General features: G+C 47.2%; 1 long non-coding RNA gene across 4 annotated transcripts; it reads left to right on the forward strand.

The window, feature by feature from the left end:
• The first annotated feature begins 6482 nt into the window (after positions 1-6482).
• LOC138435747 (uncharacterized) lies at positions 6483-20499 on the forward strand. 4 transcript variants are annotated; one of them, XR_011255219.1, is made up of 5 exons: positions 6483-6572; positions 14826-15007; positions 15883-15924; positions 16097-16334; positions 17211-17777. It is a non-coding gene; the product is annotated as an uncharacterized lncRNA (long non-coding RNA). The 4 variants fall into 4 exon arrangements; XR_011255218.1 differs by lacking the exon at positions 15883-15924 and having other exon boundaries at positions 17211-20499; XR_011255217.1 differs by lacking the exon at positions 17211-17777 and having other exon boundaries at positions 16097-16364.
• The last annotated feature ends 1331 nt before the right edge of the window (positions 20500-21830 follow it).

Genomic DNA, 21830 nt, shown 5'->3' on the forward strand with positions numbered 1-21830 from the left:
AACCATGCTTTTTTGTAGATGCTGTTCATCAAATCATCTGATGAAGGTCATTTTTGCTGAGAGTTCTTAATCACAAGTGAATGTTGAACTTTGTTAAATGTTTTTCTGTGTTGATTGAGATGGACATACAATTTTTCTTATTTAGTCTATCAGTAAAATAAATTATATCAATTTTAAATATTTGGCCCATCTTCTGTATCTGGGAGAAATCCTATTTGATTACGATGTATTGTTCTTCTTATTTGTTCCTGGATTTGATTTGTTAATATTTTGGAAAAGATTTTGCATTAATGTTTCTGGAAGATATTGATCTATTCTTTTCTTGCAATGTTTTTGTCTGGCATTGGTATCAGAGTAAATCTGACTTTATAAAATGAGTTAGAAACAGGTTCCTCCTCTTCTATTTTCTGAAAGAATTGTGTAGAATTGATATTATTTTTTCTTTAAATGTTTGGTAGAATTCATTAATACAGCAATCTGAGTCCAGGCTTTACTTTGTGGAAGGTTTTTAATTAAGAACTTATTTTTTTAAATAGATATAGAACGGTTTAGGTTTTCTAATTCTTTTGCATGCTCTTTGGTATTTGACATTTTTAAAGGAATTAGTTCACTTCATCTAAGTTGTCGAGTTTATAGGCAGCAATATTCCCTTTTTATCCTCTTAACATCTACAGGAGCTGAAATCCCCTCTTTCATTGCTGATATTGGTAGTTTATGTCTTCTCTCTCTTTTTTTCTTTCCCTGTTAGATGAATTTTACCAATAGTTTTCATTTTCCAAAGAATCAGCTTTTGGTGTCACTGGTTTCTTCTACTGTTTTTCTATTTTTAAGGTCATTGATTTCTGCTCTTAAATTTATTATTTCCTGCCTTCTGCTTGCTTCTTGCTTTGGTTTTAATTTGCTTTCTTTTCCAGTTTCTTAACTTGGAGGCTTAGGTTTTTATTTCAAGGGTTTCAGTTCAGTTCAGTTCAGTCGCTCAATTGCGTCCGACTCTTTGCGACCCCATGAATCGCAGCACGCCAGGCCTCCCTGTCCATCACCAACTCCCAGAGTTCACTCAGACTCACGTCCATTTCGTCAGTGATGCCATCCAGCCATCTCATCCTCTGTCGTCCCCTTCTCCTCCTGCCCCCAATCCCTCCCAGCATCAAAGTATTTTCCAATGAGTCAACTCTTCACATGAGGTGGCCAAAGTATTGGAGTTTCAGCTTTAGCATCATTCCTTCCAAAGAACACCTAGGGCTGATCTCCTTCAGAATGGACTGGTTGGATCTCCTTGCAGTCCAAGGGACTCTCAAGAGTCTTCTCCAACACCACAGTTCAAAAGCATCAATTCTTTGGCGCTCAGCCTTCTTCACAGTCCAACTCTCACATCCATACATGACTACTGGAAAAACCATAGCCTTGACTAGACGGACCTTTGTGGGCAAAGTAATGTCTCTGTTTTTGAATATGCTATCTAGGTTGGTCATAACTTTTCTTCCAAGGAGTAAGTGTCTTTTAATTTCAAGGGGTTAAAAAAAAGTAAATATTTAATGCTATAAATTTCCCTCTGCTGCTGCTGCTAAGTTGCTTCAGTCGTGTCCGACTCTGTGAGACCCCATAGACGGCAGCCCACCAGGCTCTCCCGTCCCTCGGATTCTCCAGGCAAGAACACTGGAGTGGGTTGTCATTTCCTTCTCCAGTGCACGACAGTGAAAAGTCAAAGTGAAGTCGCTCTAGGCACTGCTTTATCTGTGTCCCAAAATGTTTAACTAATTTAAAATATTTTCTAAATTTCCTTGTGAGTTGTTTTAACCATGGATTATTTATATGTAGCTTAATTCACAAATATTTGGAGATTTTCCAGATATACTCTGCTATTAATTTCTATTTTTAAGCCTCTTATGGAAGAGAACATAGATTGTATGATTTCATTTCTTTTCAATTTGTTGAGATCTGTTTTTTTTTTGACCCAGAATATAAACTATTCTTATAAATGTTCACTTGAAAAAAATATATATTCTGCTGTAGTTGGGTGAAATTTTTTATGTATCAATTAGATCACATTGGTTGATGATATTTTTTGAGTCTTTTACATCTTTACTGATTTTCTATTTATCTTATTAATTACTGAGAAAGAGTATTGAAGCCTCCGAGTATAATTTTGGATTTATCTACTTCTCCTTTCAGTTCTTTCAATTTCTCTTTTATGTTTTTAAAAACTCTGTTGTTGAGTGCACACACATCTAGGATCACTGTAGCTTCTTGATGAATTGGCCTCTTCGTCATTCTATAATGTCTTTCTTTATCCCAGATATATTCTTTGTTTTGAAGTCCCTTTTGTCTGATATTCGTGTGACTTTCTTCTAATGTTCCCCTTCTCATGGAATGGTATCACCATCCGAAGAGGTGCGTAGGGCAAAAACTGAGGTGTCATCCTTGACACTTCCCACCCTCCATCACCATATCAGCTTAGGGGCAAATCTTGTCCATTTTCCCTAAGTTTTTCCCTACTTTTTATTTATTTATATTAAAAACAACTTTATTTCTTTGCTTTTGGCTGTGCTGGGCCTTTGTTGCTGTGAGGGTGTTGGGCCTTTGTTGCTGTGAGGGCGTTGGGCCTTTGTTGCTGTGAGGGCATTGGGCCTTTGTTGCTGTGAGGGCGTTTCTCCAGTTGCAGAGAGTAGGGTCTACTCTTTGCTGCTGTCCTTGGGCTTCTCATTGCAGTTGCTTCTCTTGTCGCAGAGCGTGAGCTCTTGGTGTTCAGGCTTCAGTAGTTGGGATACACAGCCTCAGTAGTTGCGGTTCCCGGGCTCTTGAGCACAGAATCAGTGATGCGGCGGACAGCCTTAGTTGCTCCATGACATGTGGGATCTTCTTGGGCCAGGGACTGAACGTGTGTCTCCTGCATTGGCAGGTGGATTCTTTACCCAGGAAGCCTCAATATTTACATGTTCATTAGTATGAATATTAAGTTACTATCTTTCTCTCCAACTAAATTGTAAGGTCAGGGGCCATGTCTATTTCGCTTACCCTTGTGTCCTCAATGCCTGCATTTATTAGGTGCTCAAAAAATATTTGTTGACTATGGGGAGAATCAATGTGTAGTGGATAGAAGGAAGAGGCAGAAGATGAAATGGGAAATGTTGCTGAGGGCCAAGTCAAGGAGGACCTTGCAGGCTTTGTAGAGCTTTTCCTTCTTTGCGTCTTAATTTTCCTTTACACCAGATACATCAGGGAACGTGTTATGAGTGCATGTGCCAAGGTACCCCCTAGGCTTGCAAAGGATTGGGGTCTGAACCCCTATTTATAACAAGCTCCCTAGGAGGACACCGAAGGTTGGGGGCTACTGTTTTAGGATCTAGGAAGACAATGAAGATTAAGTAGGGAAGTGTCATGGTCAGAATTGCATTTTGGCAAGACCATTTTGGCTGTATAACTTGGGAAAATAGGAAGGAACAAGACTGGAGATTACTGCAGTCATCTAGGCATGTGATAATGAATGCCCAGATTAGGGGAGAATTAGTGTGGAAACAGTAGAAAATAGATTCAAGGGAAGTTTAGAAGTTAGAGCTGGCAGGTCTTGGTATCTAATTAGATATAAGGGGGAAAAAAGATGAAAGAATGGCAACCATAATATTGAACAAATCACATTTAGTCTCATAACAACCATATTAGGCATGTTATAGAGTACCATCGCTGGGTTACTCCCAATTTTCTTGCTTTGGAGGCAGTAATGGTGTCTACCAGACAAGGATTATGAAAGGAAGGAAGGCCAGGAGGGTGGTGTTAAGGCGATGACTTCAGTTTGGGAACATACTGACTTTGGGACTTGGGAGAGATATTCAGGTGGCAATCAGGAATATGGGTCTGAAACTTTCCTGAGAGTCTGGAGGTGTGGGTCTACGAGCTGTCATCTTTGGGAGTGGATGGGATTGGCCAGAGGAGGTTGAGGTACCATCCTGGGGATCCTAACATCCAAGGCTGAGGCTCTCAGTCTGGCTTTTGTGACGGTTTCCTGAGTCCATGAGCCCCCTGAGTTGTATGGGAGATGCTGAAAATCTGTGATTGTGCTTTAGAGTCTCAAAAGGGTGCAGTTCAGTTTACCTCAGTCACTTGATCGTCACTCCAACCCTTTGCGACCCCATGGACTGCAGCACGCCAGGCTTCCCTGTCCGTTACCAACTTCCAAAGCTTGCTCAAACTCATGTCTATTAAGTCAGTGATGCCATCCAACCATCTCATTCTCTGTCATCCCCTTCTCCTCCTGCCTTCAATCTTTCCCATCATCAGGGTCTTTCCCAAGGAGTCTATTCTTCACATCAAGTGGCCAGAGTACTGGAGCTTCAGCTTCAGCATCAGTCCTTCCAATGAATAATCAGGACTGATTCCCTTTAGGATTTACTGGTTTGACCTCCTTGCAGGCCAAGGGACTCTCAAGAGTCTTCTCCAACATCATAGTTCAAAAGTATCAGTTCTTGAGCGCTCAGCTTTCTTTATAGTTCAACTCTCACATGACTACTGGAAAAACCATAGCTTTGACTAGATAGACTTTTGTCAGCAAAGTAACATCTCTGTTTTTTTATATGCTGTCTTGGTTGGTCATAGCTTTTCTTCCAAGGAGCAAGCATCTTTTAACTTCATGGCTGTAGTCACCATCTGCAGTGATTTTGAAGTCCCCCAAAATAAAATCTGTTACTGTTTCTATTGTTTCCCCATCTATATGCCATAAAATGATGGGACTGGATGCCATGATCTTCATTTTTTAAATGTTGAGTTTTAAGCCAGCTTTTACACTCTCCTCTTTCACTTTCATCAAGAAGCTCTTTAGTTCTTCGCTTTCTGCCATAAAGGTGGTGTAATCTATATATCTGAGGCTATTAATATCTCTACTGGCAATCTTGATTCCAGTTTGTGCTTCATCCAGCCCGGCATTTCACATGATGTACTCTGCATTTAAGTCAAATAACCAGGGTGACAATATACAGCCTTGACGTACTCCTTTCCCTATTTGGAACCAGTCTGTTGTTCCATATCCGGTTCTAACTGTTGCTTCTTGACCTGCATATAGATTTCTCAGGAGGCAGGTCAGGTGGTCTGGTATTCCCATCTCTTGAAGAATTTTCCAGTTTGTTGCAGTATGGCCCACCAAAAAGATTAAGGGCTACAGATACAAATGGTGGGTAGATAAAGAGAATTCAGGAGTGCAAAGAAGTGGCCAGAGAGATAGTAAGAAATTCCGAAGGCGATGTCAGGAGGTTAAGGAAATCATCTTTCAAAACAGAGGGAGTATCCGCTCTAATATTGCAGGAGGTCAGATAAGGAAAAGCTTGAAATGGTCTACCAGACTTGGCTCTCAGTTGATCATGGATGGCTTTAATAACTTCTGGGACTGGTGGCTGGGGTCAGAGTAGATAGGAAGAGATGAAAATAGAGAACAAATATGGCCTCTTTCTTAGGGGAAGAACAAAAAGAGGGGTCAAGGATAATTTCCCTCCCTCCTTCCCTCTTTCCCTTCTTCCTCACCTTTTTTTTTTTTTTTTTGTCTATTCTATTTTTGTCTGCATGACGTGTGAAATCTTAGTTCCCCGACCAGGGATTGCACCTGTGCCCCCTCAGTGGAACTGTGGTGTCTTAACCACTGGGCTGCTAGGGAAGTCCCCTTCTTTGCTTTTTTAAGGGCAGAAGGGTCTTGAGCAAGGATACAGATAGAGGGGAAAAATCCCTCCTAGGATGAAGGTGAGAGGAGCAGGACCAGAGAGAGAAGCCAGTTGATGTAGTGAGGTTCTAAGGGGTGGAGTTCGGAGTGCAGCTGAAGGGCCTGACTCAGAGCACAGTGAGGGCCACATCCCAGAGTGGGGAGGAAAGGATGGGAATGGATACAGGCAGCGGGTGAGGGGATGTTGTTAAGGATGGTAGTGGCAGCCATGACGGTCCCTTTGGGCACCAGGAGTTTATGATTCTGACGAGTAGCCGAGGAGAGTGATGGTGCATCCGGCCTCACGTCAGCTAAGAGGACACTGCTTCTTCCTTAGCCTGGATCACTCTCTTCCTTATATGGGGCCTTGGAAGCCTTCCTTGACCGCCACCTCCACTCTGCCCTTTCCCAGTACATGCCTCAGCTCCCCGTTCCCTTTTTGCCTCAGCACAGAGGCCAAGAGCTCCCCTTGGCTCAGTGTCTGTCTGTCTGTCTGTCTCTTGTCATCAGAGAGAAGGCTCAAGGAAGGAGGTAAGGAGGCGGTGGGAACACATGTGAATCTGTAAAACGGGTGGATTCTCCCTCAGGACTGTCCCCCCAGCTCTCAGGACAGGCTGTGCCCACAAGGGGGTGCTCGGCCAGAGAAGGCCTGCGTGGCACCATCTGGGCAAGTGGCCCAGTTGGCAGGCTGGTAGCAGGGCCCTCACTCTTGTCAAGACCTTTGCTCCCTGCCCAGATGGCCCTGGCCTCCGTTGCCATGGCTACTTTTTAGTTTGAGGTAAACAGAGCTCTTCCTCCTCCTGTCCAGACACCTAAGTGTCTCTCTGGGGAAGGGTTGGAATTTCAAGCGTCCAGGTGTCCCTCACTCCCCTTCCCGGAAGGCACAAGGGCGGTGAGTCATGTGCTTAGGCCCCTCTCCACCCCCTCACTGCTCCCAGGCTGCCCCTGCTTCCCCTCCTGCCCCACCTGGCTCTGGACAGAAATTGGGGAGGATGTGGTGAGGGCTGGGTCCTTGCTATCAAGCTGGGTGTGGGGTGGAGGGCAGAGCCTTCTTGTCCTCCCATCTAGGGGCCTGGATCCTGGGGCCTGAATCCAATCCCTGGAATCAGTGAGAACAATTACAGCTTCTTTCCTCCTTATCTGCTGGATCCTTAGGGCCTAGGGTGAGAGAGAGGAGAGGACAGAAAAAACAAACGCGGAGGAGAAGAATAGGAGAGCGGAGAAAATGATTCACCTGGATAGAATTGACTCTTGGAACCATTCATTCATTCATTCTCTCATTCTGTGAATCAAACAAATTCCTGTGCTGGGTGCTGAGGGAGATGGAAACTTGTAAGACAGAACCCTGTTATGTTTTTTTTTTTTTTTTCTGATGTGGTCCATTTTTAAAGTCTTTATTGATTTTGTTACAATATTGCTTCTTTTTTTATGTTTTGGTTTTCTGGCCGTTAGGCATGTGGCGTCTTAGCTCCCTGACCAAGGATTGAAACTGCCCCCTATGCACTGGAAGGCGAAGCCTTATTAACCACTGGACTGTCAGGGAAGTCCCACCACCCTGATTTTGAGGAAGTGCCTTAGAGAGCAGGCGTGAAGGCCCTGGATTGGAATCTGGGGGCCCTGGCTTGAGCCCCAGATATAACTGGATGGGCAAATCACTTCTCTAAGCCTTGGGTTCCTCGTCTGTGAATGAGGATAAAGATACTGAACTCCCAAGGTTACTGTGCAGATCAGATGAGACGAATATGGACGACTGCTTCATTCGCCCTTGTCCACTGCCTGTCAGATGCCTGTGGCTCAGATTTACAATCAGGGAGGGGTGCTCAGATAGGTATAACCCAGCCCAGAGTGTAACAAAGGTCGGTTCTTGGGGTCTCTGTGGGAGGGGCCATTTCCTACTGTGCTGACTGTGGCGGGTGGTGTGGGGAGGTACCTGGTGTGTGATTTTCATTCAGTAAATGTTTGCAGAGTGCAAGGGTTTGCTGGAGCCAGGGCCTGCAGCAAGGGTAAGGTTTCAGCTGGTGCAGGTGCCAAGGATGGCGGCAGGAGGGACAGGCAGAGCCCTGGGGCTGGGACAGGAGGCAGCTAGTGCCAGGCAGGAAGGACCCAGCTCCATCCTTCATGAGGAGCTTGACCTTTACTCTGAAGGCAAAGGAAGTTCTGAGCTGGGGAGTGACAGGATCAAAGTGGTGTTTGTAGAACAGTCTGCCTGGGCCCTGGGCCCTTGGAGAGGACGACCTGGAGCAAAGCAAAGCAAGCGCAGTGCGGAGGCGGTGGGGGGCTGGGCCTCAGGGAAAAAGCCTACGTGTCTAGGAGCCTCAGACGGGCAGTGAGGTCACCTCTCCCCTAACTCTGCGAGGAGGAAGAGGAGTGCATTCGCGGCTGCACGTCTTTGTCCCTGGGGCCCCTTCTCACCTCGGGAGGGAACATGGCAGGGAGCTGGAGAATTTCTCAGGGACACAGACAGCAAGGAACACTGCCTCTTCTCTCCTCCTTCCTCCACGGAAGCCAGGGCTCTGCTCAGGGGGGAAGGGGGACAGACTGGAATTAGGATTGGGCTCCCTTCTGGGTCCTGTTCCAATCCCCCAAGAAAGAAGGTGAGCCAACTGCCATTTTTGAAGCTGGAGAAGTAGTTGATGGTGGCAGAGAGAGGGAAAACTCACAGGCCACAAGAAATTCACTGTCCTGAATGTCCAAAGCTGCTGCTTGCAATACAGTGCTGTCCAGCCCCGGGACCTAACTTTCTTGGGAGAGAAATTTCTGGCTAGGGGCTGGCTGATAGGAATCCAAGACACTTAGCCTTTGTTGGCATCAGCGATCCTGGCCATTCTTTGCTCCCACTTCATTTCCGGATGGACCACCCATTCTGGGGTGACTCAGGTGTACGGCCCAGGCCTCCCAACCCCCAGGGCTGACTCAGCCTGAATTCCGGGGAATGCAGAGATAGCTCTCCCCAGCTCTCCGGGGGTGGAGAGATAAGGTTTATGGCTAATTCTCTGCAAGGTGGTGGGCTGTGCGGACATACCTCCAATTGCATTCTTCTTGGGCCTGACTTTGCTACGCAGACTTTTTCAGGAATTTCAGGTGTCTCAGCACCATATTCAGAAATCTGCTCCTTGGCACCTCCTCCCCCAGGAGGTCTCCTCACCACCCAGGCTGTGGCTTGCTCTTGTCCCCTCGAGGCATGCTGTTCCCACTGTCCTCTGGGCCTGGGACTCTGGGCCCCATGTCCCACTGTAGGTCTGAGTGAAAAGAGACACTCCCCGCCCCCCGCCCCCGCCTATCGCTACACCGCTTCTTTTGCAAAGGAACATCCCTTCCTTTCCTTTTCCCTCATTCTACTCCTCCTTGCATTAGCCGGTCCTTGCTTCAGTCTAGCCTTTTCTCCCTTTCAATACTTAAACTTCCACTTAATTTAATATTTATTTTCATTTCATCTCCACATCACATTTTCTGTATTAAAAAATAGTCATATAATAACAACAAATGGAGTATGACCTTTCAAAATTGTGACTATATTGTATATGCCTTTAACTCGTATGATATTGTACAGCACTAAAAAAGACTTCGTGAGTATTGGGACTTCCTTGGTGGTTCAGCGGCTATGACTTCAGGCTCCCAATGCAGGGGGCCTGAGTTCCATCCCTAGTTGAGGAACTAGATCCCACATACCCCAACTAAAGACCCCACGTGCCACAGCTAATACCTGGTGCAGCCAAATAAATAAATAAATATATATATACAGACTTGGTAGATATTGAAAAAATTTGGATTTGGGGAAAAATTGTATATAATCATACTCACTTCCTGCATCTCCTACCCCATCAGAGAAAGAAGTGAACTTTACACACTTTGAAAGATGGGATGCACAGAGAAAAATGCACCTGAGTAACAAAGAACGCAGAGGCCAAACAGCAGACATATCAGAAGCACAGACGAGACAGCTCAGGGCTCACAGCAGAGAGGAGGAGTCACAAACAGGCTCAAGCTTTGAAATACCATCGCTGGGGCCTTATTGAAAGGGAGAAAAGACCAGACTGAAAGGAGGACTGGCTAATTCAAGGAATAGCAGGAGCAGAAATCAGTGAAGTAGGGCGGTGATGCTCCTTTGAAAGGGAGGAAGGCATTACTTTGGAGAAGGAAATGGCAACCCGCTCCAGTATTGATGCCTGGAGAATCCCATGGACAGAGGAGCCTGGCAGGCTACAGTCCATGGGGTCGCAAGAGTCAGATATGACTTAGCAATTAAATCATCACATCAAGGCATTTACTTAAAGGAGCTGATGCTGTTTTGGTCAAGGGTTGGTATTGCAGGGATGTAGCATTGGAGAAGGAAATGGCAACCCACTGCAGTGTTCTTGCCTGGAGAATCCCAGGGACGGGGGAGCCTGGTGGGCTGCCGTCTATGGGGTCGCACAGAGTCGAACACGACTGAAGCGACTTAGCAGCAGCAGCAGCAGACTCTGGAGGGCAGGTGAGAGTGGACGTACCACAGGAGCCCCTTAACGGAGGAGGAGGCAACAGACAGGGGATGGGTGAATTCTTGGAGGAGAGTTTATAGTTTTCACCCATCAGAGTGGTAGGTTTTTTTTTTTTTTTAACTTAAAAAAAAAACTTTTTCTTTTATATGGGAGTATAGCCAATTAACAATGCTGTGATAGTTTCAGATGGACAGCAAAGGGACTCAGCCATATATATATATATATATATATATACATGTCTCCATTCTCCCCCAAACTCCCCTCCCACCAGGGTGCCACATAACAGTGAGCAGAGTTCCCTGTGCTATACCATAGGTCCTTCTTGGTTATCCATTTTAAATAGAGCAATGTGTACGTGTTGATCTTCAACTCCCTAAGTATCCTGTGCCCCTATCCTTCCCAGCAGTAGTTCTATATGGGGACTGCACAGGGGTAAAGAAAATCTCTTGCCAACATTAGCATTATAGAATTGATTTTATATAGGAGAGAACAAAGCTGAGTGCCCAAATCAGGTGTGATTTCAAGCTTAATGTTTTCCCCAAGACATTGTAATCACTTTGGGAAGATCAAAGTTCTAAAAACGAAACGAATTTAAATGTCACTAACAATAACATGTAATTTCAAGGAATTTTAAAAATAAGTGGGATTGCTCCTTCATTGAACAGATGCAACAACTGTAGCTCTGAGAGGGGAAGTGACCTGTCTAAGATCACACAGCAATTCAGAGACTGAGTTGAGACTGGTTATTTGATTTCCCAGTTTAATCGGCTGCGGCTGTATATGTTGTTTCAAGAACTGTTGAAAACAATTCTTAAGATGAAAATGAAAAAAAAAATAAAGAATTCTCATGACAAAGCCTAGAGCACTTTGGAGGTGGTGGAGGAATTCGCAGAAGTGAAAGGTCTTGAGGGTGTGTCAGCTCACAGGATTTGTGAGCTGGGCAGGGAATGGGAGCAGGAGGTCAGCTAGCGCTCTCAGCTATCCTGGGGTTCCTACGCCCCCACAGATCAGCAGGGCAACTTCTGGAGGCCTTCTGGAAGTCATCTTCCTTTGTCAGAGGTGCTGGCTGATGACTGAACGCTTTCATGCTGGCCTGGAGGATCTGTACCCTATCCCCTGTGTCTGGTTAGACTTAGGACGGGGAAACCCAGCGGGACTGGGAAACCTAACTGGGTTTCGGAGCCAGAAGAGTTGGGCTGGATTCTGATCCTGACACCTAGGACCTTACAGAATGGATCTAAAGTTCCTAAACTTCTGCATGTTAATGTATAAATAAGACTAACTGTACTTTCCTCATAGGTTTAATTGTGAGGATTAAATGGGGTTATAAAAAGTCTATGATTCAGGGAGTGCCTGGCATATGGTAAGACCCTGAAGGGATGGGGAGAGAGGGAGGGGTAAGGCAGGGAGGCAGACAGGGCCCAGTTCTCCCGTTAGAGTTATTCTCAACCTTGATGCTCAGTTTCCTCAGCTGTAAAATGGAGACAGTGCTGATTTTATAGTTTCTCTAAGGATTAAAAGCTGTCATTATTGCCTTAAGGAAACTCCTAAGTCATGGGTACTTACACCCATGCCCAACTTTGGGAGACCAGATCAGAGTCCTGGATGGGAAACCAGGGGAGAAGTCTGAGAGGGAAAGTCTGGGAGGGCTTCCTGTAGGAAGGAGTGGAGCCAGAGAGAGGAGAGTCTGGTGAAGAAACCAGGTGGAGAGGGAGTTTGTGTAGGAGCTGGCTGTCATGTGAAATAGAGTCAGGCTGTGGGTGGGGAGGGGTGGTTGCAGGGGGAGGGTTCTTGTGGCTGCAAATGTGGGGGTCGTGGGACCATGGGCCCATGGGACTAGGAGGAGGCCTGGGGACTCTGACTTTTGCAGCGGGACACACCTGAGCCAGAAGCTCTGATCTGGTAGGGAAATGGCCCTCTTGTAGGGAAATGGCCTCCCTTGAGGCTCAGCTGGCAAAGAATCCGCGGGCAATGTGGGAGACCTGGGTTCGATCCCTGGGTGGGGAAGATCCTCAGAGAAGGGGAAAGGCTACCCATTCCAGTATTCTGGCCTGATGAATTCCATGGACTGTATAGTGCATGGCCTCGGAAAGAGTTGGACATGACTGAGCCACTTTCACTTTTGTCTCCCATGTCATGGAGGCCGTTTCTGTGGCTTGTGCTTCTCCTAGCTTTCCAAGATGATCACCTGGGAAACCAAGGAAGGAGAGAGAGGGCAGTACCGGAGCAACGCCTTGGGGAATCCTGGCCTCAGGCTGGAATTCTGTTGGGAATGCAAAAACACAGACTGCGTTGTGTTGCCATAGAAGCTTGCCTAACACTCCTTGGGGCTAAACAGGTTCCAGCTGGCTGGGCTGGCTGGGACCAAGCCCAATTCCACCTTCCAGGTCAGCAGCTTTGTCACTAGACCTACGGGTTGTGTCACTGTGATCTGTTTTGGAGTTGTCTTAGCCCTTAGAGACCAAGGAATCCCGGAAGGTATGTTGGATATTGGGTGGTAGGTAGTACCGACCGGATCTGCCCTGAGCTGCTCTCCTACCCTCTCTAATACACACACTTACACACACACACAATGGCATAGACTGAGCAGTGATTAGTGAATTCATTCATCATATGCTGGAAGGTGCTTTCTAAGCACTTTCTAAGGCTGCAGATATAGTAGTCAGTAAAGCAGTCAAGGTCTCTGCTCTCATGGGCTTTCTTTTTTGGGGGAGGTGTCCCCTAGGTCTGTCTGGATTACTAAGTAAGAGAGGTAATTTAGATGTTCAGTGACTGAATATAATATATATATTTTGGATTGCTAAATAAAAGAAGACAAATTTTGGGGGGACATTTCTTCTGGGTTATTCACACAGACTCTATAAGAAAGCATCACTGAAAACAGCATGCCCAGGCTTTGGACTTATCCCAGACTTGAGGTCAAATCTTGAAGGACCTTTAGACTCCTTATCTGTAAAGTGGGGTAATGTTTCCTTCCTCCTGGGTTATTTTATGATTATAAATATGTAAGAGATCTAACACTTTGACCATTAGTGCTGCTGCTGCTGCTGCTAAGTCGCTTCAATCGTGTCTGACTTTGTGCGACCCGATAGACGGGGGCCCACTGTCTCTGGGATTCTCCAGGCAAGAATACTGGAGTGGGTTGCCATTTTCTTCTCCAATGCATGAAAGTGAAAAGTGAAAGTGAAGTCGCTCAGTCGTGTCCGACTCTTAGCGACCCCATGGATTGCAGCCTACCAGGCTCCTCCGTCCATGGGATTTTCCAGGCAAGAGTACTGGAGTGGGGTGCCATTGCCTTCTCTGACCATTAGTGGGAACCCAGCAAATGAAAGCTGACATCATTATCACCATCATTTATTTCCCACATCATCACCTTCATCATCATGAAGGATGGCAGGGAAAAGAGCCCTGGGTTGGGAGCTGGGGAAGCAGAGTGGGTGTCACAGGCAGAGCTCAGTTTGCATGGCTGGCTTCCTTGGAATTGGATTTGCAAGCTTCTGTTTTGCATTGCAGCAGAGTTTTGCATGTTATCCCTTTATTACAATCCCAGAGACTCCTTCTTATACTCGCAACCACCACCTCTCTCCAGTTACCCTCAACCCTTCTGAACGATCGCTCTCTGCCTTGTGAACACCTCCCATGGGCTGAGTGGACACTGCAGAGGACACAGAGATGCATGAGGCATGGTCCCATCCTTCAAGGACTTCATTTTCACCAGGCAAATGAGTCAAAGTGGGTGTGAACACAAGTTCCATGGGCTGCTGGTCCTGAAGGTGGTGAAGGAATGGGGAGGCTGCACATGGGGGAGAGGTGATGAGAGTCGAGCTAAATTGATTGAAAATCTACAACTGTCAACTTACCTGATCATCAGACCAGTCCTTAGGTAGTTCCATTTTCAGCTGCGGAAAAGGAACCTCAGAGGGATTAAGTAGTGTGCCCAGCTTCACACAGTTGGGAAGTGGTTACAAAATTCTTCTGATCGCATTCAGTATCCTTTGGCCTTCAGTCACACTGGCTGCAGTAGGACATGCATCAGCAGGCTTGGTCAGGCCCACAAGTGAGGAGTCCACTGCGTTCAGCCCAGTCTTCTTCAGAGCCATGTGGACTTGAGCACTTACCCATCCTTGCCTGGATGGATAAACTTACAAACTCTTCGCAAGTTTCCACGAAGAGAAGTTCACAGTGCACATAGTAGGTCTCAGAACATGTGTCTGGGGCCCTGCCAACCCATCTGTTGAACTTCTGCCACCACTTCCCAGGTGACAAGGCAGGCTGCACTTGTCCAAAGCTTGAGCTTTGGGGAGTCTTTTCTCACAGAACTCTCTCTCTGGGGGCCCCTTCCTGCTGGTGCTGGTCATATCCCAGGGGCCATACAGATGAACTGGAGAAGGAAATGGCAATCCACTCCAGTATTCTTGCCTGGAGAATCCCATGGGCAGAGGAGCCTGGCAGGCTACAGTCCATGGGGTCACAAGAGTCGGACACGACTTAGCAACTAAACCGCAATCACCACCACACAGATGAATGCCCCTTCTTCCTCTGGCAGTCTGTGCCTCTTCTCCAAGGAGCATACTCTCAGTGCCAGCTACCTAAGAGGTCTGCAGAATGTGGTTTGCATTCATCTCCTTGTCCCAGACATCTCTTTGCATTGGCTACCTTTTGTCCAGGTCCCTCGTCAGAGTCAGACAAGAGCCAAACCCTGTTCTCCAAGCATGGCATGATGGGAGGGGAGAAAACAGGTTCTCCCAGATTTGGATCTCCTGTTGAGGACCACAGAAGATGTCATGGTGGCCTCATCACCCTGTTGCTGGTGTGAGGGTGTGTGGGTGCGTGCATGTGATGAACAAAGGTAAGGTGACGGGTGTAAACTGTGTGTATTCAGGGGGGAGTCTACACATTCCCTCTGCGGCATCTTCTCTGGATGGATGCCCTGCCAGACAGAGGTTGGCGCAGGGATGGGAACCAGACATAGATACTAGTGGATGCTGTCCTGTCTGCAAGAAGCTGTGCCCTGACTCTAAGGTCCAGCAGCTCGTGGTGAGTGTGAGCTGCAGTCTGCTAGAGCACAAGGTGCCAGGGTCAGAAGGGAGCTACTGGAAGTGCCTCTGAGTCACCTTCTCGCTTCCCTTCATGTTGGACTCAGCCAGGCAATCAACTGCCATATCCTGTTGGTTCTTTCTTCTTACCATCCTCTCACCACCCTGCTCCTGGCACCCCACAAGCCTTCTCACTTGTGCTGCAGTTTACAAGTGAGAAGGCTAGTCTAGTGTCCTGCCAGTTTTAGCCCCTACCATCTAACCTACACATTGCAGCCCCCTGAATCTTCCTAAAGCACTGCTTTAACCGTGTCTTCCTCCCAGCCCACATCTTCCCTGGCCCCTGTGACCTATAGGATAAACTGTCTGGCCTTCAAAACCCTCAATCCCATCCCCTCCTCCCCACCTGGCCTTGCTCTTTCATAGGAAACCTGTTCTTATCCAATAACTCACTGCATTTCATAGATTTCTTTTCTAAACTCACTTCCATCAAGCCCAAACTCTTTTTTTTTTTTCAAACTCATTTAAAACAGCTCTTCTCTTTCTCTGAATTCCTATATCCTATGTCTGAATCATTCATTTATCTGAGATCAATATTTCCTTGATAAGTAGAAAAGGTAGACTTTGACCAGGCAGGATTTATATTTATACAACGGCTGGGTACACCAATATCTTTTTATCCCTACAGCCTCTATATTTCCACATCTCCTTTGTGTACATTGGGATTACAGTGAGTAGCGAACACCTGTTGTTTTTACCTGCCCAGCATCTCTTCTTCTTCTTTTGGTGAATTACCTTCTTCTGCCCTTCTTCTATAGAGTTTGGGAAGGGCTGACCACCTTGTCCTCTGCCTGGCCCACAGTCTGGTATCCCAGTCCCCCCGCTACTGTGATTGGTTCCAGGAGGAGCACGTGACCTCAGTCAACCCAATGGGAGTCAGCTTTGGAACTTCAGCCATACAGACTGGGAAAGTGGCTCTCCGTTGTTTGCCATCCTTGCTGCAGCGTGGACATGGTCAGCTGAGAAGGAAGCCCACACAGAAGGAAACAGTCGAGGGAAGGAGAGAAAATCCGATGCCATGATCAAGTCCCTCATCTGGCTATACCAAAGCCAAATATACATCTCGAACTTCCCAATTATGTAAGCAAATACATGCTGTTTCATGCTTAAGCCCATTTGACTTGGGTCTCAGTCACTTGCAGTCAGGAGTCCTCAGCAATAATGAATACCTGGGTGTCTTGGTTTGGATGACTTAGCTGTGTGTGTACAGGGACTTGTGTGATGGGCATTGAAGGGTGGCATGCACGTGGCTGTGATGGGTGGGAGAGGTGGCACTACTCACGCTTGGACGATGAGTGTGTGTCTAAGCGGGGAGGGTAAGGGGCTGACTAGCTGTTAGGATCAGAGGGGATGTATGCACACAGGGTGGGCATGTGAGTGGCTGTTTGTCCTTGGCTCCTGTGTGTCCTGAGGGCAGGGGCTGAGTTTGAATTACATGTATCCAGGGAGAACTTAGCAGGTGTTCAGAAAATACCTGCTTATCATCATTAGGCTCTACCCTCTGGAGAAAATCCCCATTGTTTTCAGATTGAAGGCAAATTCCTTGGACTCCTTGAGTGATATATAGAATCATAAAACTTGTGTTAATGTTGACGGCTGGCTATCCCCACCCCTAATAACAGGAGAGGAAACAGATCCATATAGGAGTCATTTGTCAAGGCACAGCCAGATGTCACTAGGTGGAGTCTTTACTTCCTTCTTCTCCAGGAGGTGGGAACAGAGGTGGGCAGGGCTGGCCTTGGGCACTTTTGAGGAGACCCCCCCGCACCCCCAGTCCTGCTTCTCCATGATCTGTGGTTGAGTTTATGGTAGGTGATTAACCTCACGCTGGATGTTTATGGTAGAATTTCTGGGAATTTATCGCCAGCTCCCATGAATCTTGATCTCTGAGCCCTTTCTCCAATGTGGGCTGGGCCATAGCTGCTTGCATCTCATTTCTTTCTGTTCCTCCCTCAGCTCCTTACTTCACCAGAACAGAATGGCCTCCCCAAGCCAGAGCTTCCCTGCCAGGGTGGCTGGTCACACCAGCTGTGCCAAAAGTGAGCTATACCTGTGTGATGCACTGGGCCCACCAGCTCTCTGAGTGTCAGAGGGAGGCTCTGCGTGGCCAGAGCACACCTATTCCCAAGCATTTACCCCAGCTTACCATGCACAAATGATCACTTCCTGTGGGCCATGACTCTTGACTGCGGAGACGGTTTGGAACGGCCTAAGAAGTGGCTGTTTCCCGGGATGAAGCGGTGAGATCTGGAGACCGGGAGAGCTCTCAGAAGATCATGCCTTGCCCATGACTTTTCACCACCCCACCTGCATTGTGCAACTTTCTCTTCTGAACCAGATGCGGAAGGGTCACAGCTCCTGTGCATCAGGAGAGCAAGAAGGGGCCCTTCTTCTTAACCCAGGGCTGGACTGGGTGCCTGGGCTAGTGTATCAGAATGTGCCTTACCCTGGGACTCTGATGAGTGTGAAGTATCAAGGCATTCAAAGGCTCTTTTTTTCAAATTGAAGTATAGTTGATTCGTAGTGTTGTGTTAGTTTCAGTTATACAGCAAAGTGATTCAGTTATACATGGACATATGTATATGCTTTTTCAGATTCTTTTCCAATACAGGAAAGATATTGAATATACTACAAGATATTGAATACAGTTCCCGCTGCTATACAGAACATTCTTGTTGTTTAGCTATTTTATATACAGTAGTAGTATGTGTCTGTGATTTTGAAGTGTAGAGCTGGAGAAGACTTGAGAGTCCCTTGGACAGCAAGGAGATCAAATCAGTCAATCCTAAAGGAAATTCACCCTGAATATTCATTGGAAGGACTAATACTGAAGGTGAAGCTCCAATACCTTGGCCACCTGATATGAACAGCTGACACATTGGAAAAGACCCTGACGCTGGGAAAGGTTGAGGAGAAAGGCAAGAGGAGAAGGGAGCGATGGATGATGAAATGGTTAGATGGCATCACTGACTCAATGGACATGAATTTGAGCAAACTTTGGGAGGGAGTGGAGGACAGAGGAGCCTGGCATGCTGCAGTCCATGGAATCGCAGAGTGGGACACGACTTAGTGACTGGACAACAACAGTGTGTATTTGTTGATCCCAAACTCCTAATTTATTCCTCTCCAAAGGTTCCTATTCAACCCCACTAGTTGTGGGTTTTTAAAGGGGTATCTGGGGGATGTTTTTCAGACCACAAAGGGCTCTTTTCAAGCAGATCCCTAGATTTCTCTGAGGCTGGGGGATGTGGGCTGAAAAATGAATACTCAGAAGTCCGTCACAGCCTGAAACTTCAGGCAATGTTTTGGTAAGGGAGCTCACCTCAGCATCCTTCCCCACCAGACCTCCTGCCTCCCCAGAGGGCACTTGGACTCAGTGCTGACACTCGGTTCTTCTTCCCATCAAAGTACGCTGCTGTCCTCAGCCCCCCTCTCTCAGGCCCTGCCCCTGGGAGTGTCAGTTTGCTGATCTGAAGGTGGTCTCCAGGCTGCTGAACCATCAATATACCAAGTTAGCGACTAAGGGCTCCTAATATTCACCTTTCAATAGAAACCTTCAGGCTATACCTTGCTTAATTCACAGGAGGCTCCTACCTGCACTGAACTGGTATGAAAGGAACCAAAAAGCTATTTCCCCACACTGTTTTGGAGCTTCCCTGGTGGCTCACTGGTAAAGAATCCACCTACAACGCAGGAGATTCAGGAGACTGGGATTTGATCCCTGAGTCAGGAAGATTCCCTGGAGGAGGGCATTGCAACCCCCTCCAGTATTCTTGCCTGGAAAATCCCATGGACAGAGGAGCCTGGCGGGCTATAGTCTGTGAGGTAGGAACACCACACTGTTTAGGGTATTGTCTGATGAGCAAATACCCTAAGTGGACGAGTGAGTGAATGTGTGAATAAAAACAGGAGGGAATAAAGGCCTGGAGTTCCTTCCCCTAACTCCCCGCCTTTGTCTTCAGGTTGCTGGGCAGGAAATTCAGAACAAAAGACCACTGGACAATAGCTCCATTGCCAAGCAACCCAGGCCACTGGTGGCTCAGATGGTACAGCGTCTGCCTGCAATGCAGGAGACCCAGGGCCAGGAGTGAGGGTAGGCGTGTGGGCTGTAGTGGAGACCCAGGTCCCTGCAGTTCCTTTCCCCCTCCTGCACTCCTGTCTGGTTACCTGAATCACCCTTAGGAATGCTTTTTTCTGGCAGTGGAGGTATGTGGGCAGGTGGGCTGTGCAACTCCTTCCTTAGGGGCCCATCCTCCTGGGGAGCCAGTGACTCTGTCTCCCCTTCCCATCACTCAGACCTCCTGCACGTTGTCCTCACCTCACCCCATCTGGGTCCTCTCTCAGTCTCTGGGTGTGTCCCTGGAGTGTCAGGCTCTGGGGACTGGTCACTATCTTCTTTCCTGAAGGGCAGGTATCTCATTCTTTCTGACCATGGACCCTGAAGTGCTCTGGACTTGTAGCCTACATCCTCTTGGGAGAGGAGAAGGGTGTGTTTCTGGAGGTCTTCATGTGAGAGCAGAGCCAAGGCCAAGAGCTCAGCCCTGGCTGCTGCAAGGAAGCTGGTGGGCTTCCCTGGTCGCTCAGGGGTAAAGAATCCACCTGCAAATGCAAGAGACACGGGTTCAAGCCCTGGTCGGGGAAGGTCCCACATGCCTCGGATCAACTGAGCCTGTGTGCCACAGCTGTTGAGGCTGCACTCTAGAAGCAGAGAGCTGCAGCTACTGAGCCCACAGGCCACAACTGCTGAAGCCCGTGGCTCCCAGAGGCTGTGCTCTGCAACCAGAGAAACCACTGCAACGAGAAGCCCGCACACTGCAACTGGAGAAGCCCCTGCTCGCCGTAACTTGAGAAAAGTCTGCAAAGCAATGAAGACCCAGTGCACTCAAAAATAAATTAGTAACATCATTTAAAAATTAAAAGAGTTCTTGTATTAAAAAGAAATACAGGGGCAGCCTGGGCGATTTTGGTGTGCATGCTCCAGACAGAGAACCAGAATTAAGAGGAAGGACGACGATGACTGAGCTACGGTTGGCTGTCTGTCCAGTAGACGGCTGCGTCCAGTTTGGCATCAGTGGAGACCAGGGTATAACGAAGGGAGAGCAGGCTGGAGACCTCATCACCTCCAGGCTGTAGGCTTGTCTCCTTTCTTCCATTAGGAGGCTTACCTTCCTACTTGTCTCCCCGTGCCTGTTCTAATAATTTCTGACTACATCTTCTGTCAAAATAAAAAGTTTGGTTTGGAGGACATTCGTGGTTGTCCAATCAAAGCATGTACGTTCTGTGACAGCAGAACATGGATCGAGGCTCTCAGAGTGGGGAAGATCGGGAAGTTCTGGTCCAAACCCCTACGTGAGTTAAGAACCCCACAGTGAACCCAGAGAACAGCTGGTTAGCACGCCTTGTTCTCCAGACTTCTAGGGACAGGAGCTCGTTGCCTCTCTAGGCAGTCTATTCCCATTCGGACTGGCTTGAATCATCAGAGCTGTGTTTATCACAATGACAAATAGTCACCATTTACTGAGCACTGACTACGAACAATTTTGGCCTTGAGGCACAGGGCACAAAAATGAACAATCAGATCAACTTTATTATTCATGACATGGCTTACTGATGGGTTTTCCCACCATCTGTGGCTTTCCACTTAAATTGTTGTTGCTGCCTCAGCACTAAACTCAGATATTTCCATGTCAACAGGAAGACTCAAATGCTCATCTTTTAAAGTGACTTCAGTTCTTTGGATACTCTGCTCCACCTACCTTCAGCATCTAAACAAAATCTTCCCTTCTGTCCCCTGGATCCTATGCTGGTCTGCAAAGTCCCTAGTTTATATATGTGGCTGATTTATGCTTTTGTGGATTGCCTGTTTTTGTGACAGCTTTATTAAGCTATAATTCACATACCACACAATTCAACCATTTAAAATGTACAATTCAATGATTTTTACTATTTTCACAGGCTTGCACAATGATCACCATAATTGAGTTTAGAACATTTTCTTAAGTCCTAAAAGAAACTCATATTTTCACCGGTCACTTCCATTCCCCCCAGCCCGGAGGCAGTTTGGCAACCATGGATCTGCTTTCTGTCTCTATAGATTTGCTGCTTCTGGACATTTCATACAAGTAGAATCATGCAATACGTGATCCTGTGTGACTGGCTTCCTTCACTCAGGATAACGTTTTTCAAGGCTCATCTGAATTGTAGCAGGCGTGGGTGATTCATTCATTTTTACTGAGAATGGTATGCCATTGTAGGGGGATGTCGCCTTTTGTCTCTCCATTCATCAGCTGGTGGATATTCGCGTTGTTCGCATTTTGGCTTCTGTGAGTAGTGCTGCTTTGAGTGAGGTGTTTCTGTGTCACCAGTCCTGATCCCTGAGAAGAATGTGTTCAGACCATCTTTTCAGAGGATTGTGAGTGACGTATGATAAGAGCTACCCTGCTCACCCATCTCTGCCCTCAGCCTTGACCTGAGGCCTCCGGACCTTCTTGGTGCCAGCCTGCGCCATCACCATCAGGGTGAAGGGGGTGAGCATCTCCTCCTTCCTTCTTCTGGTTTCTAAGAAAGGCAGTTTGG

Source organism: Ovis canadensis, chromosome 3 (genome assembly GCF_042477335.2).
Source record: "Ovis canadensis isolate MfBH-ARS-UI-01 breed Bighorn chromosome 3, ARS-UI_OviCan_v2, whole genome shotgun sequence".
Taxonomy (NCBI): domain Eukaryota; kingdom Metazoa; phylum Chordata; class Mammalia; order Artiodactyla; family Bovidae; genus Ovis; species Ovis canadensis.